General features: G+C 42.0%; 1 protein-coding gene across 1 annotated transcript in view; it reads right to left on the reverse strand.

The window, feature by feature from the left end:
- SAMD5 (sterile alpha motif domain containing 5) overlaps positions 1-15,143 on the reverse strand; it is a 1,167,496-nt gene that overhangs the window by 382,087 nt on the left and 770,266 nt on the right. The gene's annotated exons all lie outside the window — the stretch shown is intronic.

Below are 15,143 nucleotides of genomic sequence, written 5' to 3' on the forward strand. Positions count from 1 at the left end.
ATATACAGGGTGGGCCCAAAGTAGTTATACAGTATTTATTCATTGTTATTATTATTTTTTTTTTTATTTTGCATTCATGTGAAGTTTTTTGTCTAAGTTGCATTGTTCTGCTTTTACTTGATTATCGTTCAGTACTGTTATTATACTTATTTAATACCTAAACAGGAAGTAAAAATCCTCTGGCAGGGTAGATTAAAAATGTCCAGGAGTGTGCCTGAGGAAAGCTACACTGAAGTTTGAGTCTCCTCTGCTTATGTGGGAGTCAGTAGAAGCCAGCTAAGGTAAACCAAACTTTAACTTTGGCTATACAAGAATCCTGTTTAGGTCTGGCTAGACTGCTAAGAACCCTTAAGGACTCAGTAGCCAATACAGTCCAAACTGAATTTCAAAAAAGAAGAAAAAGAGTTGGCTCACAGTCAAAATTTTCCCAAGAGAAAAAGATTGAAAGGAAAAGTTTCAATAATAATGAAACTCAGTTTTAGTTGGTTTGTAAAGCAAACCTCTAGTCTAAACACTGTTACTCCAGTGGACATCAGTATGAGCCATTTGAAAGGTGCCCAGTATGTATTAAAGGCTCAGGCAGTAACTTTACGATGACTTGCATCACCTAGACAAAGTCTAGATAAAGGCTGCCTCATACATCATGTTGTCCTTAGTATAAAAGAAAACCTCAAATGTGTGAAAATGAGTGAATAAGCAAATCCCTTTCAACCATTCCCTCCTGGGATACAGCACATAATCTCCCAAGTCTTATGGAATAAAGTGTCAATGGCAAAAAGTGCCTGTGCTAGAATAAAGTGTTCATGGCATAAAAAACTGCCTGTGCTACAATTAAAAAGCAATATGTCTAATAGTGAATACACAATAGTGATTGCAAAAGAAAAAGTAAATAAATACAAATGCCCAAAAGAAAAATGTATATGCAAGTAAGTATAAAATGAATCCAAGTATTCAAAGTCAATGCCTTAAAGGACTAGGAGTTCATTAAATAAGGTTGGTAAAAGGACTTGAAAAAATCACTTCAATCCTGAGAGAACACTGTTCAAGTTCAAATTCAAGTTCTTATAATATGTGTGTCCTGTAATCGTTCAAGGGGTTTTACATAACACCCATTTCAACCTGATTGCACACTAGCCCCAAGTTTCAAGAGAATAAATACTTAGCTTGACAATAAATAGCAAATATTGCTATTGCTGATAGAAATCTCCACTCGACAGAGCTCCGTTTCGTCACCTTCATCAGGAGCGGGGATCAGTGAAAATGAAAAAGCGACAGACCGCAAATCAGGTTGTCAGCTAGCAGGGCGATGGTTAGACAATGAAGCCATCAACCACTTGTCACGGAGCGGTCACAAATAGCACCGCCACCTCGGAGCAAAGCCAGGCCTGCGTATATAGAACCCCACAAGTAGCTGTATAGTATTGTGGGTTTGCATCTGAACCCAAAGAGATTATTTACTGTGTCTGTGAAGTAACAGGGTTCAGAATTTGTTTAATAAAGGACTTTTGTTTCATTTTTTATCCGTGTCTGACTGTGTTTGATGACGGCCTCGCTCTGACACCGCACACACATTACCACAGGAGCTATACATTCAAATATAAATCAAGGTAGCTCCAAACACTTAAGCATCAGTTCTTAAGTGCAGCAATCTATCTTTAAAAAAGACTTGTGAAGGACCACAGTTGATAGATACTTTCCTAATGCAAAGCGTCTCAGTTTATGTGGGATGACATAAGAACTACATTATGTCATCAATTTATTAATATTCTACACTAGCTGATGCCCCGGCGTTGCACGGGTATTTAATTATAGCAATAACACTGTAAATGGATTCAAAAAAAGATACTTTATAGTGGTGAAATAAATTATTTTTTTACAGCTTTATAAAAAGTACAATATTCAAATAATAATGTGAAATATTACTAACACAAAACTTGATTATAAACAACATTTTTAGTTTCACCTCCAGGAGCAAGAACATATACATTCTTGGGTGAACCCACCCTTGAGCAAGCAACATAGAGTTGTCCATGGGAAAAAGAGGGGGATCTTAAATCCACTCCACAGTATGTAATAGTCTGTCCTTGTGATTTGTTGATTGTGATAGAGAATGCAAGTCTCACTGGAATTTGCAATCTCTTAAACTGAAAAGGAAGATCTGTTGGAATAAGTGGTATCCGCGGGATAAATACGGTTTCACCTTGTCCCTTTCCGGTTAAGATAGTCGCTTCAATTACATTGGACAGTAACCTCTTTACACAAAGCCTTGTGCCATTGCAAAGTTTTGGTGGGTCAAGGTTGCTAAGTAAAATAACTGGAGATCCCACAGCTTTTTACATTTTTTCCATTGACATGAATGGGTGAAATATGATTTTATGTTTATAGCTCCACCCATGTGTGCAGGTGGGCCGCGAGACCCCCAGAACATATCACCCCAGGTAATGAGGGATCTGCATATCAAATTTCGTTCAAATCGGTCCCACAGCTTTTTACATTTTTCCCATTGACATGAATGGGTGAAATCTGATTTTCTGTTTGTAGCTCCGCCCATGTGTGCAGGTGGGCCGCGAGACCCCCAGAACATATCACCCCAGGTAGTGAGGGATCTGCATATCAAGTTTCGTTCAAATCGGTCCCACAGCTTTTTACATTTTTTCCATTGACTTGAATGGGTGAAATCAGATTTTCTGTTTGTAGCTCCGCCCACGTGTGCAGATGGGCAGCGAGACCCCCAGAACATATCACCCCAGGTAGTGAGGGATCTGCATACCAAGTTTCGTTCAAATCGGTCCCACAGCTTTTTACATTTTTTCCATTGACATGAATGGGTGAAATCTGATTTTCTGTTTGTAGCTCCGCCCACGTGTGCAGGTGGGCCGCGAGACCCCCAGAACATATCATCCCAGGTAGTGAGGGATCTGCATACCAAGTTTCGTTCAAATCGGTCAAGCCGTTTTTGCGTGATCGCGGCACATACACACATACATACCTCTGATTTTATATATATAGATATGAAATAAGCTTTTTATATTGCTCTACATGGCCAGTTTGTAGTTCAAGATACTTTTGTTTGGAACTAATGTGGTACAAAAGTCCCCTTTTCCTTCTCATTCTCATAGATCATGTATACATAATAAATGGAGGAATAATGCAAAGTTTTGTGGTATCCCATATTCCCTAATGCCTTATGACCCTTACCTTTACAATCAGTTTAATATCTTGCTGTTGATACTAAGGACCTGAGTCAATGCAGGTGAATCTCATGTATGATGGTGTCGAAAGCAGCTGAGATGTCCAGAAGAACCATCTACCAAACTTCCATGAAGGGCAACTATTGGAAGGACCAAATAACATTCTGTGCTAAAACAGGGGGAAAGCCCAGTGTACAAGGATTTTAACCCTCCCCCCCCAATCAATTTCACTAAACTGTACCACTCATAAAATGAGGGCCATTTTCATTAACTTCTCTAAGAATTGTAAATAGAAATGGGCCTTTAACTAGTTAAGTTAGTAAGGCCAAGATATGGCTTTAAAAACATGGTGAGTGAGGATGGACATGGAGTTAATTTGGTCAAAGAAAGGCAATAGAAGATGGGGTAGAAGCTAAGAAACAGAATAGCCCGGAGACAAAGGAAAGAAGGAGACACAGGGATGGGGCTGGTGAAGGGACGAAAGGAATTAGAGGGTATTTGAGGTCTGAGAGTATGAGTATAGAGAATGGAAATGAGGCTAGCACAGGTGTCGAAGTCGGTCCTCAAGGGCCGCAATCCAGTCGGGTTTTCAGAATTTCCCCAATGAATATGCATTGAAAGCAGTGCATGCACATAGATCTCATGCATATTCATTGGGGAAATCTTGAAAACCCGACTGGATTGCGGCCCTCGAGGACCGACTTCGACACCCCTGGTAGGGAGTGAGTGAAAGAGGGATAGTAGAATAGTGAAGGAAAAAGACAGAGGGGCAATAAGATTACTGAAGAGAAAAATGGTAGGAAGAAGAAATGTGAAAAGGAGACAAAGGGTAGAGAGTGAGGGGCAAAAATCATATATGGTGGATATAACAGCAGATAAAAGAAAATTGCCAGAAACAAACAAACAAAAAAAAAATTATTGCCAAGCAGATATAGAGAAGAAATGAAATGGCAAATCTAGAAAAGAATTTAGAAGAAAACCAACTCAAAAAGTGGAACAGACTGAGACCAACCCAATTAGAAAAGAATGTAGACAAAGGTAGAAAAGAAAAAAAAAAATTTTTTTGTTTAATACATTTTAAGGATTGGAATATGTCCACTTTGGGGGACATGTACATCTTTTCTATTTTTGCATTTAACAGAGTAATAATAATAATAACTTTTTTTGTATACCGCAGTACCACAAACAGTGTAAGAGACTGTACATATTGTCACCTGCCGGGGTCTCCAGAAGCTTGCGAAAGACCACCGACAGGTGGCAGCACGACCCTGGCGTGGCTCCCAATGTGGAAGACCTCACTGGTGTCCCAATACTTTGGGCTTCGCAACAATAAAGCACAGTGAGCCAAGTCAAATCAAAAACAATGTCCAAAGTTTAATTTGTCTCCAAAACCCAAATGACTAGAAAACCAAAAAAAATCATATAAGGAAGCACTAGCGCATAAGCTTCTCTTTCCTCCAAGAAAAACCAGATTTTTATCTCTCAAACAGTTCAATGAAAGAACAGCAGTGTTTAGGTTAGGTAAGTTCACAGTCAAGGTTCTAGGGCTTCACCCTGCCCTGAACCACAGTCCCAGTAAGAGCACACAACACTAGTCCCAAAAAGAAGTCCTCAAGAATACTCTTGACTCCTGGACTTTCAATCCAACAATCCGGTTTCTTCACCAGGCACTCACATTTCACATTGTAAAGCAAACTTCAATCATGAAAGAAGAAAAATAAAATAAAATCCTACTGCAGGCTCTTGTTATTCCAGCAATAATCAGTTTCAGTCCTTCCCACTGTTGGGCCACAGAATTGCTGGTTCCCATTTTTATTACTCAGCTCTCTCTGAATCCCAACCCTCAGATCTTCGGGGCTCCTACCCCAATTCTGTAAGTCCTTGGAACTTAGATAGCTAACAGGGAAACTGCTTCACAAGCCAGAAAACTTTCTTCAGTTTCTCTGGGCTTTTGCACAGCTGGAGTGCAGCAACATAATCAAGCTGGTGCAGCACTGCTCTGAGCTTGGCTTTACACATCAAACAAAAGTAGTTTCTATTAATCTTCACCACTATATTATTGTACCTGCAGTACTTAGTGAGACGCTGCCAAGCTCACATCCATAGCTTCCTCGATGTCAGCTTCAGGCATTGCCCATTCCTCCGTGTCCATAATTTCTGGAATACCCAGTTGCTCTGCTGGCTCCTGAGCAATGGAATCCTCATACTCCATGGGTTCTTGAGCGAGGTCTGGCCTTTGCCTGGCCCGGAGAACCTTCTCTGCCAGGTCCTCGTGTGCAGCTTGTCTTACTGCCTTGGAGAGCTGCTTAAGAGTCTTTGGGCCACACCCTGTACTAGGTGTTTGTGTGCCTAGCTTTCGTGCTCTTGGGCTCCCTCCCAGGTTGCTGGGCAGAATACATCTGGGAGCCTGATTAAACCTCTTAATGTAGCTGTGGTATTTACTGGGCCCTGGAGCTAACTTGTATTCTGGCTCCTGATCAGGTTCAGATGGCTCAGGATAGGCAGCTCTGCTTTCAGTATCCCCTGCCTGATCATTCTCGGTCAGTCTCTGGTCTCAGGCACAGGATTTAGGCTGGGGTTTTATTCTGACGTGACCGTCTCGGGGAGCGAATATGTCACAATATACAGCGATGGTACAATGTAAGGGAATGTACTATGCAGTTGAGAGCAAGTTACAATGCAGGGGACTGTACATAGTTTAGCATAGGTATTAATACAGCGGAAGACAAAGCAGAATTACGGTGCAGGAGAAATGCTTTTCTGTTTCTCTTATCATTTTTTCACTGCTTGTTGACTTTCTTGGGGGTCTCAATTTGAGTTTTTGTCTGCATGTTTTTTTTGTGGTTCCCTGTTCTGTATCCATATTCTTCATGTGCGACTGGTTCCTTGGTTTATTATTTTTTCACTGCTTAGAGCAGGGGTGTCAAAGTCCCTTCTCGAGGGCCGCAATCCAGTCGGGTTTTCAGGATTTCCCCAATGAATATGCATGAAATCTATTAGCATACAATGAAAGCAATGCATGCAAATAGATCTCATGCATATTCATTGGGAAAATCCTGAAAACCCAACTAGATTGCGGCCCTAAAGGAGGGACTTTGACACCCCTGGCTTAGAGTTTGACTTTCTTGGGGGTCTCAGTTTGAGTTTTTGTCTGCATGTTTTTTTCTGGTCCTCTATTCTGTGTCCATATTCTGAATGTGAGATTGAGGTGAAGGATTCAGCTAACATGTAGGACCTGATTCTATAAATGGTGCCTAACTCATAGGCGTCATTAGGCGCAATTGTTAATCATGCACTAGGTGCCGTTTAAAGAATCATGCCTAGTGGTGCCTAAGCAGTCTTAGGCACTGGTAGTCATTCAATTCTTAGGCGCACTGCCATTTAGGCCAGGGTTTTCTTGGTTTAAATGAGTGTGCCTAAGTCAAATCACACCCAAAATCCAATCCTAACCACACCTACTTGCTGGTAGGTTCCTCGGTGTACATGCCTACCGAGTTAGGCACCTACTGGCCAATTAACCCCCCTCTTACAAAACCGTGCAAGAGTTTTTTAGCGTTAGCTAGCATTCTGAATGCTCTGCGCTGCTCCGATGGCCATAAAGTTCCTATGGGCGTTGGGAGCAGCGCAGAGCTTTCAGCGTACTGGCCGGTGCTATAAACCTCTTGCGCAGTTTTGTAAAAAGGGGGGTAAATTTTTTAATAGATTTAAAATTATTTTTTGATGGTACATTCAATTATCAGCCCTGATTAAGCTAATTGAGAAAAGTAAGTTAGGCACTTAGATTGGCTAGGCGAGCCAATCTAGGCACCTAACTTGAGGCATCTTTTATAGAATCAGGGCCATAGTGTCTGTGATAGTCCATCTTCTTCTAATTGTCCAATAATAAGTATATTGGTGCTCTAGGTGCAGTGTAATATTTATAGCATTATCTCACCCTTCTACTAAGCCATGGTAGAGGCAGGGCAGGATTAATTTGTTGAGGGCCCCTAGGCACACAAGTGCACTGGGCCCCCTAGCCCCGCCCATGCCCCACCCTGCCCTGCCTCCATTTATTTACCTGTTTTCTTATTTACTTCTTTATTTCCACTTGTATTTCTTTTTTTCTTTTATTATAAAATTCAAAACAAATAACAAAGATTACCATACCAGTGCCAGTGTACAGTTTTAGTTCTATGCAAGCCCCAAACATCTCCGAACAAATCCCCCCTTCCTTCCCTTCCCACCTACTTGCCCAGGACTTTAACTCCGAACCCTTTCCATACGTATATAAAAGTGTTCAAATGCATAAGTCTATATTAATAACCAAGTTTGCAACTCCTCTCAACTGCCTCACTCTATGTCATCCAACTTTAACCCATATGTATGTATAAACAACCAAATCTGTATCTCCTCTGGTGTGTTCCACATGTATGTTAATTTGTAACAAAACAACAAGGCAGCGGTCCACCAAAGAATCCAACGTGGAACAAAAGAAGATCGGCAGACAATAAGGAGATTCAAATCAGGTTTATTCAAGGTGCTCCCAGGAACCATGCCTGATGCATTTCGCCAAACAAGGCTGGTCAATACTAACAGAAAACCAAGTCTTTCATACACACAGAACCACCCTCACCCAGTATGGAATACGTAATCACAAACTAATCCCCCCCCCCCCATTTCTTACAAAAAAGCACGGAAGAGGTTTTTAACACTGGCTGGCAGGCTGAATGTTCTGCGCTGTTCTGACGATCATAGGAATTCTGTGACCATCGGAGCAGTGCAGAACATTCAGCAGCTGGCTTGTGTTACAAACTGAAGAACGGTACACTTTAGGGGGTGAAAAAACAATGGTGCATATCCCCCAATACTGAACAAAATATAAAGATAGCAGATGTAAATTTGAAAAAAGAGAAATAACAAATCACTTTACCAATTAACAAATAAAACAAAAAATGGAAAATTATAGAATACCATTTTATTGGACTAATACATTTTTTAAATTAGCTTTCAGAGGTCAAACCCTCTTTCCTTAGGTTAGTAAAGTATACTACTGTTACAGTACTCTGTCCTAACTTGAGGAAGGAGAATTTGGTCTCTGAAAGTTAGTCAAACATGTATTAAAATTAGCTACAGGGCTTCAAAGAAGGTCTGGACAGGTACCTGGAGGACAAAGGGATTGAGGGGTACAGATAAGAGTAGAGGTAAGGTTATAGGGATAGGATTAGAGGTAATTTGTAAAATTAGTCAGAGACCACTGTTCAGGCAGTGGGCCTGATGGGCCGCCGCGAGAGCGGACCGCTGGGCAAGATGGACCTCTAGTCTGACTCAGCGGAGGCAACTTCTTATGTTCTTATCACCATTTCTATTTCTAAACACTTATCAATACAGATCCAATACTACTTTATCCTGAAGAAAAAAAAAAAAAAGAAATTTAAAAATAGAATTTTTTTTCTACCTTTTTCATGTGGTTTCTGCTTTCCTCATCTTCTTGGCATTCTCTTCCTTCCATCCAGTGTCTGCCCCTTCCAGACAATATCTACCTCCTTTTGCCATCTCTCCTCCTGCTTCCCCCCCCCCTTGGTCTGGCATCCAACATCTTTCCTCTGTTCCCCTCATGGTCTGGCATCTCTCTCCTTCCATCTCTCCTTCTCTCCCCCCTGTGGTTTTTAACATCTCTCTCTTCTCATTTCCTCCACTCAGATCTGATATATCTGTCCCTTCCCCATTTTCTGGCAACTCTCCTCTCTCTTCCCTTTTCTTCTCTGGTCTCCATTCTCTATTCTCTGCCTCTGTCTAAATTAAATTCTTTACTATTCAGTCCTCAGTTCCCTGTTTTCACTTTGTCTACTCACAGCTTGCTACCCCTTTAAATCACCTCTCCACTATCTCACTAACTATCTTCCCCCCATCCAGGATATGCTCCCAATCCAGCATGTGGGAAAGCAGCAGCAGTGGTGAGGAGGTGGGGGCCTCTCACCTCTTCACCGCTGCTGCTGCTGCTGCTTCCTCATATGCAACTGAAGCTGACAGCACAAGTTTTCCCCACTTCCATCATCTGCCCCCCTTCTCTCTCTTTCTTCTTCCCACTTCAATCAACTTCCCCTTCTCTTTCTCTCTTCTCCCCACTTCCATTATCTGCCCCTTCTCTCTCTCTCCATCCCAGGCAATTCCATCATGTTATCCAGCCCCCTCAGTGAATTGCCTGGGGTGGAGGGAGAGAGAGAAGGGGGCACATGATGGAAGTGGGGAGAACTTGTGCTGTCAGCGTCAGGTACATGTTGGAAAGCAGCAGCATCGGTGAGGAGGTGAGGGGCTAGAGATTATCTTCCTCTCATTCATCTCCTTGCCACCCCTGTCCCTTGATCTTTCCCACAATTTCTAGAATTTCCAGCATATCCCCTCTCTCCATTCTTGTAGCCCAGCATCTCCTCTCCATCTCTGATGGCCTGACATCTCCCTGTCCTTTTTCCTTCACTATCTTCCTATCCCATCTCTCTTCCCTCCCCCCATAATCAATCATCTCACCACCTCTCTCTTCCCTACCACTCAGGGTACAAGATTGTTTCCACTCTCTTTCCTGCTGTTCTCTCACCCTGTCACCCTATGATTCAGTCCCCTCCTGCCCTTGTCCAACATTTCCCCTTCTTTCCCTACCTCTCATCCCCTGATCCAACATACCACATTTCTTGTTCTTCCTGATTGCCCTTCCATCTAGCATCTTCCCCTCCCCAGGCCTGCCAACTTCAACTCATTTACTGCTCTGTGCTCTCTCTCTTTCTCCCGCCGCTGCCGAAGCCTGTAAACAAATTTAACCCATGCCGCAGGGCTCAAACATTGTGCGTGCCGCTGATAGCTTCCCTCCTCCTTCCTCCCCCTCATGACTTAATTTTCCATTTTGTTTATGGAGGAGGAGGAGGAGGGAATCCATCAGCATCACGCGCATTGTTAGAGCCCCGCGGCATGTGTTAAATTTGTTTACAGTACAGGCTTCGGAAGCGGCGGGAGAGAGAGAGAGCAGTCGCAGGCCCTGTTTCTTTCAATGGGAAGGCCCGGTGTTGCCAATCGAGGGGGAGGGCCCATTCAAGGGGGGGTCCGGTGTTGCCAATCAAGGGGGGGACCGGTGTTGCCGATCGATGCTGGGTGGGGGCCCGTCGCTGTTTTTGTTTTTTTTTTAATTTTCAGTATTCTCCAGTGGGTCCCCTTGACCATTTCGGGCCCTAGGCACGTGCTTACTGGGTCTATTCATTAATCTGGCCCTGGTAGAGGTTTCTGCTATGGCCCAGAGCACTAAATGCTCTGACGCTCATAGAATTCCTATAATAATAATAATAATAATAGTTTATTTTTTGGTATACCGCTATACCAAAAGTTCAAAGCAGTTCACAACAGAAAAGATACATACAGTCAATGTATATAAAATACATAGTAACACAGTCGATAAAAAAAAATACATCAATTAAAAAGCAAGAAGAAGTTAAAACAGTATCACAACTAAAATGTAAACATGTCAAACAGGCATGTCTTTAGTGATTTTGTAAAATCAAAATAAAAAGTAGCCTCAAGTATAGGTTTTCCAAGCCATATATTCAGTTTGGCGGCCTGGAATGATAAAATTCTGTTGAAAAACTTCTTATATTGACATGACTTTAGAGAAGGGTAATTAAATAGGTTTATTCTATGTGCACTCTTATTAGAATAGCTCAAAGAAAACTGAGAGGCAAGGTAATCTGGTAGCATCCCGAAAACTGCTTTGTAACAAAGAAAACTTAAACTATGAATGTTGGAGCATTTAGCGCTCTGGGCCACACTGTGTAGGGGGAAGGTTGCGGAATTCAGGAATGTTCTTTTTCACTATAAAATAATACTATTGTGAAGATGCATTGTATTCTTTACACTATATCTTAATATCCTGCTGTATGCAATGGTTCTGTATGGAAACTAGCATATGTGGTCTGTTAGTACAATTTCAGAGCGTTATTTTGCCACTGTATCTGCAAAGAGTGTTATCTTATTTCATTAAGTGCCAATTTGCAGAAATGAAATTCTATATTTTGACATTGTTTCAGATCATTGATTGAACCATATTCACGCCATTCTCTTTTTGGTTGGGCTGAGAACTTTTCAGCACCCCCTTGTAGATGGAATTTGATAAAAGCGTTTATTTTTGTTTTTTTTAAGATGTTCATACAAAATATTCAGTGTCTTCCTTCATTGCAGTGGTTCCCAAACCTGTCCTGGGGGAACCCCCAGCCAGTCAGGTTTTCAAGATATCCCTAATGAATATGCATGAGAGAGATTTGCATACCTGTCACTTCCATTATATGCAAATCTCTCTCATGCATATTCATTAGGGATATCTTGAAAACCTGACTGGCTGGGGGTCCCCCAGGACAGGTTTGGGAACCATTGCTTCATTGCATTGCAGAAGATACATCACAGCTGAAGGCCTTGATCATGTGACCTTGAGTGTCCATGCAGGATCAAGACCTGCCAGCTTCTGCCTCTTCCAAAGTAAGAGGTTCAGAGGGGGTAGATGCTGGCAGGCCTTGAGGATGCGTGGATGCTCAAGGCCCTACACTGGTCAGCCATGATGTGTTTTCAGCAATATTGATTGTAGCATCGCTGTCGTAAGAAAGGAGGTAAGACACTGAACACCTCATAGGGGATGGAGGAGATGAGAGATGCTGGAGACCAAAGGGAAGGAAATAGACTGGAAGGGGTGAGAGGTAGAGGAGAGATACCAATGCTGGACATCATTGAGGGGGAGGAGCTGAGAAGTAGGCAAGGAGAGAAATGCTGGATGCCATAGGAGAGAGGACATAGGGGATGTGAATATGAAATGGTAGGGAAGGGAAGGAGAGAGACTGGGGCAGGGGCAGAGCCTGGAGTGGGTTGGAGGTGGAGCTTGACCCCTCCAAACAAAAGGCATTCCACCGCCCATGTTTACATTAATAAATGCCATAATGATCCAATGTCCTAATATTATGCAAAGCAAGATATATAGGCCTCCTTTTACGAAACTGCAATAGCAATTTCTAGCGTAGGGAGCCGCGCTGAATGGCCTGCACTGCTCCCAACGCTCATTGAGTTCCTATGAGCCTCAGGAGCAGCGTGGGCCATTCAGCATGGCTCCCCACACTAGAAACTGCTATCGCAGTTTCGTTAAAGAGGGGGATAGTATGTAAGCAAACTCTGGAACCTCTCAACAATGTTGACATGGAACAGCAGTTGATTATGTTAGTTGGTCCTAAGAGATAGGTGAGTACTATTCAGAAGTGGGGTTGGTGCATTGTGTGGAGATATAAGCCCTGAGTGATGCTACTCTTTTTTTGAGATCAATACATCTGCTGTGCATGTGGGCAAATACATGTATAATTGCAGGAATTTTATAAAATCACTGTTATTTCCTAGTAAATGACTAGTCTCTTCTCATGTTATCCTCACTGAATTGCATAGATATCAAGCAGAATACAAATTTTATTATTGTATTGTACTAAATGTCCTAACCTGGATGTCTGAGTTCCTACATCTGACATCCTATAAAAAGTGGGGTTTATACTCTGTCACAATCATCACTCACTGAATATTTTGTATGAACATCTTAAAAAAACAAAAATAAACGCTTTTATCAAATTCCATCTACAAGGGGGTGCTGAAAAGTTCTCAGCCCAACCAAGTAGAGAATGGCGTGAATATGGTTCAATCAATGATCTGAAACAATGTCAAAATATAGAATTTCATTTCTGCAAATTGGCACTTAACGAAATAAGATAACACTCTTTGCAGATACAGTGGCAAAATAATGCTCTGAATTTAGGAAGTTGGTTGTTTGGGCTGAGAACTTTTCAGCACCCCTTCATAATTTTGCATCCAGTTTTTGTAATCTCCCAGTTTCATTTAATCAGAAGCAACACATTCAAGAATTCGCTACAAGCAAAATACTTAATCAAGCAGGGACACTTACTAGAAATCACTTGATGGAGAGCTGAAAGGATTAGATGGAAGTTCAAACCACATCTGCTGAAAAGCAGATTTTAAGGTTAATCACACTTGTAAATGGTCCTAAAAATATATTAGACCTTTTGTTGAAGCAATATTTTCTCCTAATAAGCAGATCAAAAATCCAGACTGAAATGCCTCCTTTCTCCCCTGGATATATAGAACTAAAATATCAGTTCACATCATTCATAATACCTAATAATTTGCTCTATTTCCAGCAGGCTTATGACTTGCAACAGAAGAATCTCAGTGATCTGCTTAAACCTACTTGCTCCCCCCTCCATACCACTTAGATCTATTGTAAGATTTAAGATTTTATATTACTTCTTTTCAACATTCTTATGATGCCACAGTGGGAGTTCTGGGCATTCTTGATCAAACAAATTCTGGAATGTGGAATTTTTAGCTCATTCAGATAAATACAGTAGACTAGTGTTTAAGTCCGTTACATTAACGGGTGCTAGAATAGATATGTACAATTTCTTTCTTTCTTTCTCTCTCCCTGCCCGTCTTTCTTTCTCCCTGCCCCATTTTTTTCTTTCTTTTTTTTTCTGTCTCTCTTCCTGCTCCCTGTCTGTCTTTCTTTCTTTCTTCTATTGGTACCCGATGCTATCCATCACCATTTCCTTAGTCATCTGTACCCTTTTGGCCCTCATCGATCCTCCATTACATTTATCACACTTTCAGTCCCAGCTCCATTCCTATCTATCCTTCCTTCCATTGCCTTCAAGGCCACCCAGCTTCTCTTCCTTTTTACCCTTTCTCTTGTACCCCACCCCAGGACCAATTTCTGTCATCTCTCCCCTGACCCTCCCCACGGTACTGCAACTCTCCCCCTCCCCATTTCTTTAACTCTCTTCACCCAACTGCACCCCAACACCAGAGCCTGCACCAATTTAAACCCCACCGCCCTCCCCCACCTACCTCCTCCCTGGCCACTACACTGAATCTTTGGGCAGGCTGCCCCTCCCCAGCCCTTCACCATGATGGACCCTCCACACACACACACACCTGGTCCACCGTCCCAGCAGGTCTACCTGCCCTCCCTCCCTCCCTCCATGTGGGTCTGGCCTCCTGGACCCCCCCATTACTTACCCGAGGCGGCAGAAGCAGTCCTGAACTACCAACCCCTCCTCCCTCTCTCTGTGCCCCAAAGCAGTATCAGCGGCAGCAGTGCTGACCCGCTAACCCCCATTTCTTACCTCAAAACAGCAGTGGCTGTGCTGTAAATAGAAATGTTGTATGTAAAACAAATTGGGAGTGCTGGGATCCTGAATTCAGTTAATCTAGAATGGAATATTGATAGAATCAACGCTGGGTAGTATGAAAGATGTGGGAGTCTGGATATGTCTGAGCTTTGATATGACAATGCAGGCACAATTTGTGATTAAAACCATTTACAGTAAACTTCATTGGGTAAGGGGTTTGAAACCATATTTGTAATTTTAGGCTATGACTACTGTGAATGTATCAAACGTTTTGTTTATTTTTGACTGCTGTAATACAGTTTTGTTGGGGTTGCCAAAAATCTTGATAAGACACATTCAAATGGTGCAGAATGCTGCAACAAGATATATTTGGGCAAACCAAGGCGAACAAGTAGCTTTCTCAATGTTGAAAGAGCTGCACTTGCTCCCAATTAAGTAAATTTCAAGATTTTACTGTTGCCCTTTATGGTTTTACAGATTTTTGAACCACTGTTTATTTGCTAGACTGAAGAAATATGTATTGAATAGGACATTACGTTCTAACCAGGATTTTTTGTTGAAAGTAGCCTCTGCTAGAGAAATTAAATGTGAACCCATTAGGTTCTCTGAGGTGGCATCTACTTGGTGGAATGCCTTACCTAAAGGGTTAAGATTGGAATCACAAATTACCTGAATCTTCCTAAAGAGGATAAAGAAAAAGTAGAAACATTACCAGGAGAACTGGATCTCACTGGTATGTTGGAGACATCTCAAGAAGAAATGGTGA

This window comes from Geotrypetes seraphini, chromosome 3 (genome assembly GCF_902459505.1).
Source record: "Geotrypetes seraphini chromosome 3, aGeoSer1.1, whole genome shotgun sequence".
In the NCBI taxonomy this organism is placed as follows: Eukaryota; Metazoa; Chordata; class Amphibia; order Gymnophiona; family Dermophiidae; genus Geotrypetes; species Geotrypetes seraphini.